This window comes from Bos indicus x Bos taurus, chromosome 8 (genome assembly GCF_003369695.1).
Source record: "Bos indicus x Bos taurus breed Angus x Brahman F1 hybrid chromosome 8, Bos_hybrid_MaternalHap_v2.0, whole genome shotgun sequence".
Lineage (NCBI taxonomy): Eukaryota > Metazoa > Chordata > Mammalia > Artiodactyla > Bovidae > Bos > Bos indicus x Bos taurus.
In genome coordinates, this window is record NC_040083.1 from 20,160,423 (window position 1) to 20,178,140 (window position 17,718).

The following is a 17,718-nucleotide window of genomic DNA, read 5'->3' on the forward strand; positions in this document are numbered from 1 at the left end:
CCCTGGTCGCCTAGATCACCCTTTGCATGCTCAGGAAAGACGTGAGTTTATCTTGCTAAAAGTTGGTCCCGAGTAAAATAGAGGAGGGAAAGAAATCTGAGGGCATTTGTAGGAGCGTTTACATAAATGATCGTTGACCCGAAGCTGCAAATAAATTTTCTGAAACACTCTGGGGCACATGCAACAGATTTTAGCCTGAATATCCGCTGGCAAATGATCTAAAGGAGAATGAACCCCATACAAATTTTGCCGAGAAAAAAAAAAGCGATGGTGGTGGGAAGGAAGGAAAATATAGGCTGATCTTGAAATTTTACCGAGACACTACATTACGTTTATTTAAAAAATTATACAATTCATGTGTCTTTAAGTGTAAACAGTAGCCTCAGAATTTAGGGTCAATTCTTGCTGAGGTGTTCCGTTTACTGCTTTTTCCATTAAATAGGACTTTAAAGACAAAATTAAAGAGAAAGTAAAGATGTCTGTGATCCTGCTCACTGCCATCTCTGGCACAGTCCCTAATAGAAAGTGTTTGCAATGTAAAGGGTTCCTTGCAAAATAGTCTCCGAGGTCACTCACCTTCTGATAGAAGGCTTTGCCCCTTTGCCAGGCAATGGAGGGAGCTGGGGGAAGAATTGGGGGAGGGGAGAGTAGACGTTTTTGTTGCGATTCCTCTGGGAATTTCGAGGATTACAAACTCTGGAGTAGGTTTAGTAGACTTTTTGATGACTACCTGGATTTGCATTATTTTGTATGAACACACTGATGACTGGCAGGCTCACTAGGGGAAGAAGTGTCTGAAAGGATTAGAGTTGAGTGTGCACAGCCAGTTCGGGGCATTTAACCTTCCTGGCGGTGTGTCACTATGGCCGAGTCTTAGCAAAAGCAAGCCTAATCAAAATAAACATGTTTCTATGGATAGGAGAGACTCTTCCTTGAAGTCTGTAGACATGAAATTTCCCCCAAAATTGCAGTTTCGGTGTCTCACTGGGAGGGACAGAAAACTCTATTAAGCTTTGCAAACGTGTAGTCAGGCTGGCTCGGCTTGTCTCTGTCCATGGTGCTAATTCCCGCCTCATTCTTTTGCTCCGCTGCCATGTTCTAATTCAAGTAGCATCAGTTTTCTCTACAACTTCCCCAGCCCCCCCCAAATCCCCCGCCCTGTTTTTTAAACCGTGGAAGTAAGTTGACATACTTCTTTAGGAAGGATAAATAAAATAGTAATTATCAAGCTATATATTTCTCACGCAGGCAGTAAACTGTCACAGTTTCAACATTATGAACCACAGACATTCCCCTCCCTCATCCCAAACAGCCCAACAAATTAACACAGACAAATATTTTTACTTATCTGACAGGATATGATGTTTTAAATCACCTTAAGCCAAACATTGTAAACTCATTTAAATAGCTTAACTGCTTTATTTACTTAAAAAAATGTTACAATTGTAATGTACAGTCACCTTTATCATAAAATCCTGAAAGTTTTAGAGGATACTAAAAGAGGATAGTATTTCTCCCCAGATCTAATATAAGGGGGTTATTTATCATAAAAAAATTGCCACAATAGCTTATGAATATTCCTGTGAATGACTGTTCCTCTATAAAGATATTTTTGTAAAAGAATTAATTGAATTCATTATTTTTTCCTGCTTTGAGAACCATTCATTTTGCAGCTTTCTCTATGTCAAACTTTTTCTCCAAGCTCTCAATGACTCCCCATACCTTTCCTCCTCTGCTGTAGTTTAAAATAACATCAAGTACTTTGAAGACATATCAGAGTTAACAAGACAATCATAATTCAAATGCTTTTCTAATGCAAGACCAGATGCTCTGGATAATTCTTTACCCAACTATGAATGAAGAGGGATTGATTATAGGTGCTTAATGTACAATGTGATGTTTACACATGGTCTGTATTAATTGCAAGATAGAGTATATTAATATTTCAGTTTATAACAGTATAAATTTCAAAGTGAAATCCACATCCAGATACCATTTGTTTTAAAGTGATTGTATTTCATTTTTTATTGTTAAAAGTTGGAAAAGTACAAGTTACTTATACTATATCCATTTAAAAGTTTTTAAATTTAAAAACATTTGTTTTATTGAGGAAGTAAACTAGTATTTTAAGATATTTTCAATTTCTTACATAATTTAACTCCATGTTACAGAGAAAGAAACATGTTGAAAATGACATTTTGAAAAGTATTTGCTCCTCTGAAAAAAACTGAAAAAAGCATATATACTGAATGAGTAGAATTTAGCATTTTGTGTTTGAATGGACAAGTTTACCATTTTTCAGGTAATTTCTTTAATGACATAACACACATGCTGGATTTTCATCACTCCACACCACACCCAGCTTTCCATATCCACCCTCCCCCAAATCTTGGAAAAATATACTACTGTTATCTACAAAATCTTTCTTGTGGATACAAACATCACAAAATAAAGTATTAGTTTCCATAGTTAGACAAAACTTATGTAATTATAAGTTAATGGTAAAGATTTTCTTCAAATTGCTGAAAATATTACATGATCAAATGCAACTCATTCAATATTAAGAGCATATTAACAAGGAGAAAAGACAATTTACTTCATTGGTAATTCTGACTAAACAGTATTACACTTTTACCCAACTGGCATTTATTATTTTATTTTTTGTACAGATCTAGGGGGGAAGGGAACGTTCGAAGGAAGATGACAAATGGAATCTTCCAGCTGTTTATTCATACATTGATTATTGTGGATGAGGTGGAGACTTTCTGTTTTTTTCCCTTGATTTGTTGTTCCCTCCACCCCTTGACTCTCTTTCTTCAAACAGCTTTGCTTTCTTCTTCCCCTAAGTTCCACGCAGGTCTAGAGAAGAGTCTTAAGTGAAATTATGACCCCAGGCCTGTTGTTATGTAAAATGTAGGGGTGGGGATTACAGCATGATAATTATAAATGGTAGTTATATAGATACAGGCCTTGTTTCTCAACTCCCAGTTATTTTTATCCAAGGATCTCAGACATATTATATGGGCTATATGGGAAATAAACAGGTTTTATGTTTTTTTGTCAGTAAGCATTTATCAGCACTCAAGGACACTTTCAAGGAATTATGATTTACTTCAACCCGACTTTATAGTCATTTTGCATTGTGACTATCTGTCCGGTTTTCCTTCCATCCCACTCCGCCCTCCTGCCGTCTCTAACTCTTACCTGTGCCTCCTCTTTCCAGCATTCTCAAAGATAGTGGCTAGTAATAAACAAGTAAAGGAATTTCTTTTGGAAAGGAATGAGCTTCTAGAGAAGATATTACATTGTGTAAGAATTGTAAGTACTGTGTAGGAAGCTGGTGCTATTTTTCAAGATTAAAAGAAGAAATTCAAGCTGGAAAAGAGCCTAGGTCAAGTGGATATTGTTTCTACTTATACATCAAGTCGATCCTGACGACTACAGTTTCACTTGGAGGATGAAATAAATACCATGAATAAAACTCAATTTCAGCTTCCTGAATGTTATTAATATATGGAATTTAATAAAGTAGTCTTCATCTATAAAGCAGAAGGGTTGACAGCAAGCACCTGGTCTTCTGGTTAAACTTTCTAAATCCAGATAAAGGCTCGACTATCTTTACTGTCAGCAATACATGTGTGGTCCAAGAACTGTACCGCCAGCAAATGCAGAGGAGTGGCTTGTTCTAATTTTATATACAGCTGCTCTTTTTGAGAGTCATCATACACCTCAAAGTGAAGGACCTTAGCTCAACTCAGTACCTCTTTCCCTGGACAGGGTGTTTATCCTGCACTTTTCTATTGTAACATGAAGTGATAGGTAATTCAAACCGTGCAGCTTTATTTGAAAGCATTTCTGACTTCATTCTTTTCCTAAAAACCCAGACAAACAGCAGCACTATGCATATATTCAAATAGAGAAACACATAAAATTGCCTACTATCTAATATAGCATACTGGAACACAAATCGAAAAAGGCATGCGTGCAAGTAATGGATGTACATTCATCCCTTTCACTCAGATCAAAGACAGGGAGCTCTCAATGACTCATACATACCGGACAGAGTTTTAATGTTATAAAGAAACGTGCCACAGATGCGGCAGTGATGGAAAAGGAAATGAGTCTTTCCGAAGCAGAAAGATTTAAGAAGAAAGGAGGTCGTGCCATATCGCAAACTCTGATAGTACAGTTCCAACCCTCCCACGTTGCTCTCTCCCCATCTCTTTTTGCTTCTTGCATTTCCCTTCGCCGCCAGTGTTAAGTGTGTACCTCTCCGCACAACTTACCTTGAAACGGGACTCCATTGAGCTCTCGAGAGTGACACAAGCACCTAGCCAATCATATCGCGCGGCCTCGCTTGGGCGGACTCAATAGAACCGTCTAGGCCAATCAGGATCCTAGGGAGATGAGCAAGTTGCGTTGTGAAGCGACCTAGCGTATACTTCCGCGCGTGCTGCTTGGGATAGGAGCCTGGCAGAGCAGCTGCACACACGGCAGTGCGGAGGCAGAGAAGGGGTTGGTGATACCGTGCTATAAATCTGTGGTCCAGTCCACCTCCCTTTTAAGACGTCCTCCCCCCTTATTTCTGTTCTCAGTTAGAGATGCAGCAGCTTACTCCTGTAGCGACCTACTAAAAAGCAACAAGGAGAAAGACATCGTCTTTTTGAAAAAACGTTCTTTCGTCTCTTTCTTTGTTCCTTCGTTTGTTTTTCTTGCCCCTTTTTGTTTAGTTGAAAGGCAATAGGAGGGTAGTCTCTCCGTCTTTTTAAACTCTCTTTTTTAAGTTTCCCCTCCCCTTTCATATTTTTTTTTCGCCATTTCTTTTAGCGTTGGACTTTGGGGTCGAAAGCATTTCTTTTTATTTGCTTCTTTTAAGCCGAGCACAGTTTAGGTTTCGTGCTGTCTTAAGAGAACTATCCAGCAGCTTCTTGCTCATCCTTATTGGGAGAACTGCACCGTTACTTTAAAAACACACATACACAAAAACCTTAAGGGAGAAAGGTAAGTTTCGGTTTGGTTTCTTTAATCATTAGTTGCAGCGATGCGCTGGCAAACCCAGAAAACCTGTAAGTGAGCGGAATACAGAATAAGAAGTTAATTGCACATGTTTGTCTCATTTCAAAGCTACTGCTCTGCTTTTTAATTCTAGAGAGCTAGACTAAAAGACAGTGGACGCATGCTTGACGTATTGAATATTCGCAAATGTCAGGGGCAAAAACTTAAGTGGTAAATGTGGCCAGTGTATAACAGGGGTACAGCGGGAGTCTAGATGATCAGTGAACTGGGATTGAGGTTGGAAGTTCATTTCGTGGGAAGAGAGGGATAACTTGGGTTTAAGGGAGGATGCATGCCTCTACTTTCGCGAAGCAACCGAAGGACCGTAGAGGCTTTAGAACCATTAAGGGGAATCAGAAGCCTGGACTTGGAGATTAGACCAGCGAAAACCCCATACTTAATTGCATTAACCAGATAACATGTGCTGGGGAGATAGGATTGCCAGATGGAATTTAGATGCTGCACCAGGCAGCGAGTTGTAGTTGACTGAAAAAAAGTACATGCCGCCCGAGGGCTGGGGCTGGGGCTGGGGTGGGGTGGGTAGAAGCTGTCAAAACTCATCATTGCGAGGTATACGGACTCTAAATCACGGTCGCCAATTATCGTGCTTCTGTTTTAAAAGAAGATAGCCAATTTAGGGCCGAATTCTTAAGCCTGTACCGGATATGAGATTCCCTTTGTTCAGAAAAGCGTAAATAAGATCCTTAGAGCTGTGTCTGTGGAGGGGCGGCTGCATGGAAGCCGAACTGTGCTGGGCGCTGGGAAGTGGATTCCAAGCCCTGTCCTTGGTCCTACGCGGCTGACTTCGCCTTCTGGGCTAGGGGGAACCCCTTAGCAGCCGACAAGGCTCCACAGCCACCTCAGTAGCCAACTAGGCTACAGAGCCCTCACTCACCCCCTTCCTTGCTGCACCCCCCCCCCCCCAGCCCCCGTTTTCTCGAATAGCTATTGTTAAACTGACGCCTGAAGAAAGATGGTTGGGGATGAGACGCTGGGCAGACTCTTGCTTCATTTTAACTTTTGTGATTTGTCAGGGTTTAGGAGAAACCAGCTGGCTTTCTGCTGCGAAAAAGAGAACCCAGGGTAGAGGTGGGAAAGGGGGAGGATGTTCGCGCTGGAAGGGTGATCTTGGGGCGAGGAGGGTGGAGGGAGTGGTGGTGGCGCTGGCTTTGCCTAAGAGAAGTTTAAATTATTGGCACGAGGGGATGTGGGTGAGTATGTGTGCGTGAGAGCGCCTGTGTGGTGCTTGAGAGGGAGAGGATGGGGAAAACATACAAAGCCGGCTGGGGTTAATTTCTCTTTGCTCTCCTCCCCACCCACCCACCTGGTTCGAAAAGCCAACGCTCGGCCGGCCTCCTCTGGACTCGACTCTGCCATCTCTGGGGCAGTGGGGGTTGGGGATTGCAAGGTGGCAGTGCCTACCACGGGATCTCAGCGGCGAACAGGACTTCGTGTGGCCATTGTTGCTTAATTTATGCCCAGCACGTTGCCACATACCCACCTATTTCACGTTTGTAAAGAATTAATATGAGAGCTATACAACTGTGGGAAATTGGAGGTTGGATACATTTCCCGTTTTCCATTTTCGAGCATAGGTTAGCGAAACTGATGTCGCTGGGTGTTTTCTCTCATAATTACCAACTGCAGATCTGGCTTTATTGTGGCCCGAGTGAGAGAAATAGTCAACCATTTAGAATTTACTCTTAATACGGCTGGGCCAGGATGGATGTTCCTGTACTTTCTCCGCGAACAGGTTCTTTTCCCTCTCCTACTCATGTACAAACACTCCTGTTGGTTAAGATTCTAAACCTTCAGGCTTTTCCTACATTTATTATACCCATCCTCTGGATGTTGAGAGTGCGAGGGAAGTCGAGGTGATTTATTTCTTAGGCCTACAGTGCAATCTATAAAATGTAGTCTTAACATGGTGGGGGGAGGGTAAAGAGTGGACATTAATAACCTAAGAAATTATTTCCCAAACAGGAAATCAGTTCCTAAAAGTTAGGGGAAAAGGTGTGAGTGTTTGGGGGATGGAAGGATAGGAAGTCTGGGGCCCATAAAATTTCCTTGGTAAAATGGTTTCTTAAATGGGACATCTGAAAGATGTATTAGAATCTGAACAAATAAGTCTGAAAAAAGAGAGACAAAATGCCGAGTGTTTAAATATCACCTTTTGGGGGATTAAAAAGTAACTATTTCTCTTAGTTATTGCTTAGTGTGTCTTACACCAGGTACTCCTGGGTTCCCCTTCCCTCTTTTAACCAAGTGATTGGCAAGCCTACTTTATAAAGCTTAACCTATTCTGGAGTTCTCCACGAAAATGCAGTGTTAGCCAAGTAGAAGCGCTTTGGAAGACTTGGGGAACTCTGTTGAGAAAGAGGACTCCCATAACTTCAAGAAGTCAGTTTCAGGAAGTAGGGCGTCGTAAGGCATTCTAAGAGTTTTAGGCTTGGATTGGCAAATTTGGTAGGCCCATTTTTGCCTGACGTTTCGAAACAGGCATTCTTAGCAATCCCGCCTGCCTGGGATGGAATATTATAATTGACTGTTTAGAGGGAGGTCAGAGAGACGCAGGCGCTTTGAGCCATTTTCCCAGGAACCCGTACAAAGTCAATTAAGGTCATTTAATTGCAAATCGTAACTGGAGTGACAACAGAAATGCTGATACAGAATCAATTAGCTCTTTCTGGTGTCCCTCGTCCGGGTCCCCCAAGTTGAGGGATGGACTTCTCCATTTCGATCATGGCTGAGCCCCCTGCTTTACTGTGTCTGATTTAACTTCACGCAAGAGGGCAATTTTGTCTCCCCTACCCTGGTCCTGGGTTAGATGAGTCTTTCCCCTCTTTTCCCCCAGCCCCGCCCGTCGCGTGGGGGCGGGGAGCGCTGGCCGCCCTTAGCGGACCTTGCTGCATCAAACCCGCATCATGCCCTTGAAGCTGTAACCTCGGTCACGTTCTTGCGGCGACTCAGCTGCCCACTGCTCAGTTCTTTTCTCTTACCTCTTGCGATTACAGGTAGGTTTGACAGGTGATATTTTTAAATGTAGTTTTTTAGGGGGAAGGGTTAAAACGGAAGCTTTTGCAAAGGAAAAAAAAACAACACGACAGGTGCTCTTGTAATTAAACGGCTGAGCAGGTGTAAAAACGTGCTTCCGCCGCGTGGCTTGGAGTCGGTTTTGACTCCCAGCCTTGGGTTTGAGGACGGGCACAGGTTTTTCCTGAGGAAAGAGATTGAGCAGGGCGTGGGGGCGGGCCAAGGAAATACAGCGATGGGACGCCCCCTCGGTGAAGAGTTGGCCATTTCAGGGCTTCGGTGGGTGGCGTTGGAAGGATGCGGCGAGAGGCAGGCGCTTATACAGTCGAGTGCAGGATTTCCTACTTTTGCGTTTGAAGCAGAGAATAGCACCCCGCACAGGTACTCGGGGCTTATTTGAACATCAGATTCCATCTAGAAAGGCAGAGAAGGGCAGCGCCGGCAAGCCTGTAGTTTTTCGCGAAGGGACCGGACCCTTCCGCTGTGAAGTAGGAAAAAGCCCTTTAGCTTTGCTTGCAAGATGTGAGTGTATGTATATATATATATACTTGATACACATAATATATCAAAGTACCCCTCGCGCAAATCTCTCCGGTTGCCGGTTAGCGTCCGGAGCCTCGGGGTTTGCAAACTTGCACCTGGTATTTGACGCTTCTGGGTGCGCGACGCTTTCCGCGCTGCCCGGGGAACCTGGTCAGGGGGCCTGCTCGGAATCGGAAGCCGGGCGAGAAGGACGGGAGCGGCTGCAGTCAGACGTCTGCTCCCAGGCACCTACCCTCGGGGCGGCCGGGCAGGGCACGCGCCGGCGGCAGCAGCCGCGGCGCCGCGAACTCGCCGCCGGCCCCGCCTCCTGGCGCTCTTCCAAGCAAGCCCCTCCTCCCCGCCCCGCTACAAACGGCGGGACCGCGGCGCCCGGGCGTCACTGAGGCAGCTGCCGGCCGGTTGAGGAGGCCGGTCACCGGCGCGCGCGGGTGGGGCGTGGGTTCCGCCGGGTTCCAGTCCGCCTTCCCGCCACCGTCAGAACTGGGGACGCCGCCGCCACCACCGCCTCTCCGCGGAGCCCGCCCGGAGCGAATCCTCCGCGGCTGTGTGACGGCCGGCGGCGCGAGCAGTAGTAGCTGCAGCTCCGAGTCGCAGCAGGCAAGTGCAGGGGGCGTGGGGTGGGGGCGGGCACGCCTCGCCGGGCCCTGAGTCGCTTTCGGACGCCGAGGCTGAGGGCGGTGCGCGCCGCCGCGGCGCTGGGCTGCGGAGTCCGGCCTCGCCTCGGCAGGAGCCCTCGTCCGGGCTCAGGGCGGGAACGCTGTTGGGGGCGGCGGAGGTGGTGCACGGGAAGTTCCTAGAGCTCGGCCCCTGGCGGCGGGAGTCGAGGGAATTGGGCGCCTCGGGAGGTGGCACCGCCCCTCGTGTGGGCACGGGCTGGTTGGGGGCGGCGGGAGCCTAGCCGGACCAGTCGCGCCCGGCAGCGTGCACGGGCGTGGACGTGCCCGGGTACGGCCGCGTGTAGCGCGAGAAGCACTGCGCCGAGACGCAGGTGAGTGTATTGGAGGGAAAGTGGGGGAGGGGGCTTTTCTAGAAAAAGGGCAGGATTCCTGTGGTGCACTGGCACCTCCGCCTTGTGGGAGGTGGCGTGCACTGGCTACCCCAGCCGGGTGGTATCAGGTCGTGTGCCCCGTGGTCCGGCGCCCCAGCGCGCGTGGCCCCCGGCGCTCTCGGGGCGTCTCGAGACTTGCCGCGGTCGCGCAGTGTGCGGAGGTTTGGGACCGTGGGCGCCCGGGGCAGAGCGGAGAGGCTCCTCGGGCCGCTCTCCTCCCTGGCGCCGCGTCAGGTGAGGTCGGGTGCAGTCGCGGGAGGTCGCAGCTCGAGGTCGCACCCGGGTTTGCGCGCGAGCGGTGCACTGGGCGGGAACCGCGGGTCGGGTCTGGCGGCCGGGTGAGGCAAGCTCCCGGCTTTGGCTCGCGGCGGCGGCAGCTGCCTCTTGCTCTGCCAGCTGCGCCCCGGGGCACGGACGTGTGAGCATGCCCTGGTGAGACCGGTAGAGTCTCGGGCGGACCTGCCTCGGTTCACCAGCAGGTGCTCCTCCAGTGGTCGTGACAATGACCAGCAAACAGCCTTCCACGGCGTTTCCTTAAAAGCCGACTTGTTATCCTAGAGGGCTGGAGCGCAGAATCCTGCCTCTAGATGTGACCTACAAGCACGGAGTCGTAGTTGTCCAGTTGATCATTTTAATAGTGTGCGTTTTAAAAGATCGTCTTTACGATAAAAATTTTTATCTCTTCTCTACGTTTCATAAAAATGTGCAGAGACAAGGGTTTCTTATCGGCTCTCTACTCTCCTTTTTTCCTTCCCAAAGGATGGCGTTTAACAATGCCAAACGAAATATGTCCGGCAAGGACAAAGAGCTTTTAAAAACTTAATATTTCGGTGGACCTACCCATAATAATTCTATCTTCATAAAAATGTACCTTAGTCCCGAACTTAACGGCAAATAAATCCATTTAGGAACGCTGCTAATACCAGTTGGGGTGTAATTTCCCCATCCCCTTAAGTAAAATCGGTTTGTTTGAAATACTGTTCAGTTGCCCTTGAAGACAACATTGTCCAGAATCGTTTCCCCCAGAGTCGTCTGAATTTTTCATTTGTGCTAAGGTCGCTCTTTTTTGCGGAAGCTGATCTGGAGTCTCCATTTTGGTGAGCGGGCGGAAAAGGTTTCCTGGATCTACTTTCTCATCTGGACCTTTGGCTCTAGAAATGCGAGACGGACTTGCTGGAGGAACTGCAAGGTTACTGCGTTTGTTTTTGAGCTGTTCCTTATAATAGGTTTGTAGGAATGTTGATGTAACACTTTTTAGGGGGCGGGGGATGTACATACTTAGAGAAAGTTCTCTTGGAAATGGAGGTAGAGCTATGAGGGGGCAAGAGGGTTCTGGAAAATCAGATTTTGAAGGAACACATAACATTTGATTTTCTATGCTTCCTCTACTTCTCTTTTCCTTCTTGAGAGAACATTTTTGTGTCTGTGGGCTCAAAACTGGCCCCTTAATGCCCTTTTGGGTAACTTTGTGCTGCCACCTTTAGGGGAATAAGGTTTTTTTTCTCTTCAAAGACGAGTCGTAGGCGTTTAAGGTGTCCTTTCTCTCCGTTTTTTAGGTATTTCCTTCTCTGTATCTTGTTTACTCTTAGAAATTATATCGGGTCATCTGTTTAAGCTTCACACACTCTTTCTCCATGGTTCAAGAGAATTCTAGTTTTAGGATATTGTCCTAGAATCGACCAGGTACCCCAAACTGGTCAATGTCCATCAGGCCTATTATTTCCTACCGAACCTAGTTTTCCTGTTCTAGGCTCAGAGTGTGTTAGTAGTTAGAGTTCCTTTTTGGTTTTGGTTTTTTGGTTGGTTGGTTCTGTTAATGCTTCTTCACCAGAGAAGCAAGATAATTCTGTCTGGTTGGGCGCTTTTAGGTAAGACCCAGCTCCCAGCCGGTTAACTGGAGAACAATGCTCTTAAGTGGCATTTCTGCTTTCTCATTTCTTAATCTAGCTTCTGGTTCTTTGTGTATAGACAGATGTTCCTGGCTGGATGCTTGTTGTCCCCTTTCAGCCTTTCTAGCTTTTTGTGCTTTTCATGTTAATGTGATGGTTACAAAATACTGCTTTACCTCAAATGTCTTTTTCTCTTCTAGAAGGAAGGTGCACAGTTCTCTTTAAGGACACAACAGAGCCATCCAGAATACCCCAGCTTCTAGGCTAGGGTCAACCTTTTCCTCTTTATTTGATTGGAGAGAAATCTTTCTAAAAAGTGTGATGCCCTTTAGGCCTCAGCATGGTGCAAGAGCACTACAGTGGCAAAATACTCTTTCATGTTCTTTGTCCCGGAAGGCCTTAAATACTCTGAAGCAGCATCTTACCAAGACTGACTTTTCCCTCACCTCTTTGATGGTTTGGGCTGTCTGGTAGGGTCAGTTCTTTTTCTCTTACTTGAAATCTTACTAAATCTACCATATTATCACATTCTTATTGTCACCTTTCTCGCTGATCATGTTTACTTGGAAGTAAGGAAGGTTGGAGATACACAGTATTTAGCCTGGCCAGGTTAGTTTTTTTGATGGTGTAGGGCCTGGATGATGTGCCACCCTGTGGAAAACCTACCCTAGCGGTTTCTGGTTCTTTGGAAAATCAGCTGAACAGGCCAATGATCATAGTAAGCTACCACATCAAAAACGGTGATGACGATGATGTTGTTTTCTTTAGCGTTAGTAGTTGGTTGGAGGCAGGGCTGCTGAATGGGCCCGTGAAATGGACTGAAAGGGGCCAAGCCTGCCCCTTGAAATTCTTGATTTTGAACAAGGGGACCAGTACTTTCGTTTTGTTCTGGGTCCCACAGAGTATGCTGCTTGTCCTGCTTAGAGGCTGTCTCAATCGTTAATATTTAGCTGCTAGCTTTGCTGCTTTGTGTTATAGAAGTGTTGGAAATCCAAGGCTTTGTGCAGTGGTGATGCCACACCCAACTCTTGAATTAACTCTGTGGAGGACATTAGATGCATAGAATGTTTACTTGCTCTGGCCAGTTTCCTTTTACAGATGTGGAAGTCTTCACTGGTTCTCCTTACTTCCAGAACCCACATGTTGTGTACTCAGATGCCAAACCCATTGTTTTGTTACTAATTTGGAAAGAACATTTATCATCTGTTTATTTGATTCTAGATACTGGTTGGTTTGCAACGCTTGTTGATTTTTCTTTGATTTCAAGTGCTAAGTATCAACAGAAGGCACTTAAGCTTAAAGGCAGTAATTTGTTTTAAGGCTTTTTTGTATTAAAAGATATGCATTTTTTATGGTTTAAGTAGAACCGGTAACTTGAAGTCTGAACTAAAAATAGGAATTAGTGTAGAGTAAAATCTCACAGGGTTTTATGGTATATTTGAGAAAATTTTCACTAACAAGAAATGAACAGATTTGGCTTTTAGCATGCATCATGTATATCATGACTTTAATTTTAGTAAAGTCACAGGAATTTTTTTTTTTTTCCCCTAAAGAAAGATTACTTTCTATATCAGCAGCCTTGTTTGTAATCCACTGTATAAAACAAAACAGAAGGCGGCGACTCTGTAACACTGCACTAGGTGCATCTCATGTATACCGGCTAATACAAATGCTAAGTTTCCGGAGATTAGTCTACGTAAAAATACCTGTTTTTGGGTAAAGATATTATTTATTTTCTCAGTGCTTTGGGTTAGATTTTGAATACATCAATTTTATTAATATTCTTAGCTGTGTATTTCCCTTTACAGGGTTGCTCATTAGTTTTGTGTGATGACAGATAAGGGTTTTCCTTGTAAGCAGCCTTTATGCAGAAGAAGATAGGTGCTTTGGCAAGGAGTGGGATAAGTAAAATAACAGAGAAGGTCATAGGAATAGGTGGTGTGGAGTTGAAATCGAACCAATTTGGAGGTTGCCTTATTAATTGCAAGTAATTGTGTTTTTTTTTTTCTTTTTAATAAACTTGCACTTTCCTAGTATTTGTTTTTATTACTGATTTCATTATATCAGTTTCTGACTGAAAATGAGTAGCAAATAAGGTTTGGCAGTCAAGACCCTCTTTCCTGCTTTTAGAAATTATTTGAAAAAAACCGAATGCTTTTTCTCAATAGATTTATTTATCCTGAGACAGTTATAGTAAAATTTTTTTTTTTTTTAAATCATGAAGGTTTTGTTTTAGCATCAGTTAAGTTTCAGACTATTAGGTTGAGGTATCTGTATGTTTTTTCTTTCTCTAATAGTGGTAATTTATACCAGCCTTTTTCCTTGAATTAAATAAGGAATCTGTCTTATAAAAAGGACATTTATATTTTACATGACCAGTGTTTCTTTTTCCCCAGAATTTTTGTTGTTGTGGGCTGTTGATTACTGGAGATTATTTCAGCAGCTTTAAAGACTGTTAATGGAATAGCACAAAAATCCTTATTTTCGTATATATCAGACTGATTAACTGTTCTTTCAGGATGGAAACGGGACTTTGAGACTTGGAGTTGTCTTGTGTTGGTGAGAGCAGGGAGAAGTCACTCAGCTCTGTTCTGTGTGCCGGCGTGTTAGCGGTGCGGGCCTTCAGCTTTCAACCAGGACAGACTCTAAGCTCCCTTGTCTCCTCACAGTTTGTTTTAAAATCCATTCTGATTTTGTAAACAAATATTATACTTGTAAGGTGGTCTTGTGAGCACAGTGCTGCCAGTTTAGCTACTAAGTTGTCTTGCTTGAGTAGGTTTTGTCACTTCAGTTGAAATTCTTCATTTAGCAGAGCCAGGAGGAAAATACTAGGCTGGAATTTTGAAGTTTCCATTGTCTGATTTTGACTCAGTTACCTGTGTCCTTGGTTTCTTAACCTTTGAGTATAAAACCTCAACCCTCCACATCTCTGTGATGGTGTGAAGATCAGCATATTAAAGTATAAGATTTCCGGCAGTGGAATGACAATGTTTCCTGAATTGGAAAGGTGGTAATAGGTGGACCTTATAGATGACTTTTATATATTTGACTTTCAGTGTGTTTTATGAACCATTGTTTTTAGAACATACCATCCTTATAGCATACTGTCATATAATACATATTTCTGCCATGGAGAAAGAAAATTCCCAGACTGCAGGGAGGTTTTGGGAGAATTATGTCTTTGAACATTTCAATATGGAAATAGATATAAATATATCAGTGGAATTTGGAAGGGAAGTTTAAAATGTATTTTTTTCTTGAAAATATAAATAAAGTTAAGAGATTACATGTAAAATTATGAGAATTTAGCCAGCTGACATTCCAGGAATATAAATGTCTCAATTTAAATTTTCCATCTTTTTTTCAATGAGAAATCAAAGTCTAAAATTTAAGCATTTACATTAAAATAATCAGTCCATATTTTCTTGATTTGAATTTTAATCTCTTATCAAGGATCTATTCCTATACATCAAAAAAAAATGAAATTTACACAGAAGTAACATTTTTTTCCGTGTTTGTTTTAATACCCTCTCACACCCCAAGTGAAAAGTCATTGATGAATGCCCTGTCAAGTAAGTTATTGGAAATTGCTCACCTGTTCAGTTTTTAAAGGATGTTTAACACTTTTTTATCCTTTAGGCATCATTTGTGTATATCAGAAATAAAAGAAGTATGTCTCAAAGCAAATAAATCACAGCGTATTTGAAAATAGATTCAGCAGATTAAGGTGGGGAAAATATTCCTGGAACTGATGGTACTTGGTCCTGAATTTCCTCTGAGCTGCTTTTCAGAAGTGAGCTTTTCTATTTCTCCGTTGCTGCTGCTCTGCTGGAGGTACCTCTGGTGACGCGAGGATCACCCACCTTTATTGCAGAGCTATCTAGAATGTTTTAAATATACAAAGCTTATTATAGAGTGAGCAAGTTTCTATAATCTCTTCCAAGGTAAGGCCTATTTCTGTATGAGTTTACTCAACACCACTTTGTCTCCCCTAGGTGCTACTTACTGGTGCCTGGCTTGTTTTGTTTAAACCCTTTGGGTCCTTTCTGGCCTGTGACTGTGAATGACTCATGGACTTTCCCCAAATACCAGAACACCAGTGCTTTAGGCCTTTATCCTTTCCTTGCCTTTGTTTCTGCAGAAACCACCCACAGCCTTCCTCTCCTCTGTGACCCCTCTGTGCTGGCCCTTAGTCACCTGTCTGTGCTGCTGAGCCCCGTGCCAGCTCTACTAGCCTGGCAGTTCTGGGTCAGGTGTAACCTACTCACTTGCCCTTTTCTTATTTGGCTTGCACTTTTGCATTGGCCCTTAAACATTTTGTTGCATTTTACTCACTGAAGACTCCCTTCTGTGACCAAGACAATTGCTATTACAAAACAAAAAGGAGAAATAGGTATCAACAGACAAGTGAATTCAGCCCCTGATTCCAAATGGTGGCCCATGGGTTACATATTCTGAAGTTTTTATTTGGCCTAAATTATGTTATTAGAAAAGTAGTGAGTTGTTGGTTTAGGCTTTGGGAAATATCAAATAGAGATCTAGAGCCCTATTTGTGTTGTCTCGGAAATGTGTGAAGATGGAGCAACACTGAGCCCATATTCCTTAACTGCACCCTTTATGTGGAGCCTGGTTTATTTCACTTCAAAATAAATTGCTGTCTGGCCTTTATGGGTATTTGAGCCTGTGAGTTTAATGCTACAATTCCTAAAGTCATGGGAATTAAAAAGTTTATTTAAATATCTAGGCAAAGGCAATAGTTCTAAAGGCTTTAGTTCTTTTGATTTTCTTTGTGTTTACAAGTAATATTTGAATTACGTTAGGTTGTTCCTTACAAATATACATCTTGAAGTCTTTGTTTTAGATAGAGAAGTCTTGTCTTTGACCTCCTTTTCCTTAATGCCTCCTCCTTCCTTTATATGTGCCTGCGTCAGTTTATCTTACCTTTTCTCCACTCCCACTCTGGGATTGTAGACCTGCCCCTTTGGGAGCAAATATTTCTTTCTGCCTATTGCCTGCTTATATTTGTTCAGATGCTTCCAGGTCAGCAGAAGTTTCTTGGTGCTGTGAAAACTAATAGGATGTTCCAAACTGTTTAAAAGAGGCCCGTGGCCCACCTGCTAATCTCAATGCTGATGGTTGTCAGCTTAGAAAAGACATTGTCCCCTCAGAATCCTGTGAAGAAGAGCTGATACGAGAGGTTACCAGGTGTGAGGTTTATATGTGTTGTTTTTCTCTCCTGCTCCCCCCCCACCCCCCCCCCTTTTTTTCCCCCAGTCTTCAGCCTTTTCTCCTCTCTAGAAACAGCAGGGCAGCTCTGCAAAGCTTTCTCCCACGTGTGCAGTAGAGCAGGTTGATGCGCCAGCAGAAGTAGAGAGAGGCTCCACATGTCATGTTTGGACCAATGCTGTAATTTTATTTTACAATAAGGAAGGTGGATATTATTAATCTGCTCCAGAGCATAATAGCACAATTTAAATAGCAGAGAGCAACTTTGGTGTGTGTTAATGTCTAGTGAGATGAATACAGATGAATGCTAAGTAGGTAGAAAATGTCAGTGTAGAGCTTTCCTTTTGGTGACTTTAAGCACTTAGATTTCTAGTTAACTTTTTGTTCAGCCCGGCACACAGATATGAAGATCTGTTTTATCAAGCTGGCGTTAATGTGGCTTCTGAGGACAGAACAATGCTTATAAAGCCCTGCTCTCCTGGCAGCCTCTTGAGCTGGGCCAGTCATAACGAGGAATTCTGTATTGAACTTCGCAAAACCCTTCAGAATAATAGGAGCTTAATGCTGGCAGTTTTAAAAATTGGTGCAGTCTTTAGCCCAGCCAGATTTTTTTTTTTTTTTTTGATAACATGGAGTGCGAATAAAAGTGTGTGCCTCATTTGAGAAAGCAACTACTTTTGAATTAACTCTGTGTATAGTTTAAAAAATACTGTAGGTCTATTCTGAACTTATTTTTCAGAGGCACGTAAAAATAACTCTTGATACTAAGAGTATCTTCTTGGTGTCATCTTCCATGATTATATTATTCTTTTAGATGGATATGTTGCTTATTTTGACATGCCCTGGAGTGTTGGGTGGAGGGGCTTCCAGGGTGTCTTTCTTGTTGGGGGAATTGAGAATTTTTTTCTTTTTTTAATTGTGTTT

General features: G+C 43.6%; 1 protein-coding gene across 13 annotated transcripts in view; it reads left to right on the forward strand.

Annotated features, from left to right (window-relative positions):
• The first annotated feature begins 4,461 nt into the window (after window positions 1–4,461).
• ELAVL2 (ELAV like RNA binding protein 2) overlaps window positions 4,462–17,718 on the forward strand; it is a 141,548-nt gene continuing 128,291 nt past the window's right edge. For 5 of the 13 annotated variants that reach the window (XM_027549102.1, XM_027549108.1, XM_027549109.1 and 2 more), the window contains exon 1: window positions 4,462–5,001. The gene's annotated coding sequence lies outside the window, so the exon portion shown is untranslated. Of the gene's footprint in view, window positions 5,002–8,048; window positions 8,070–9,004; window positions 9,229–9,413; window positions 9,620–17,718 lie in introns of those variants that run through there. The other 8 variants (XM_027549104.1, XM_027549110.1, XM_027549114.1 and 5 more) reach the window with 5 other exon arrangements.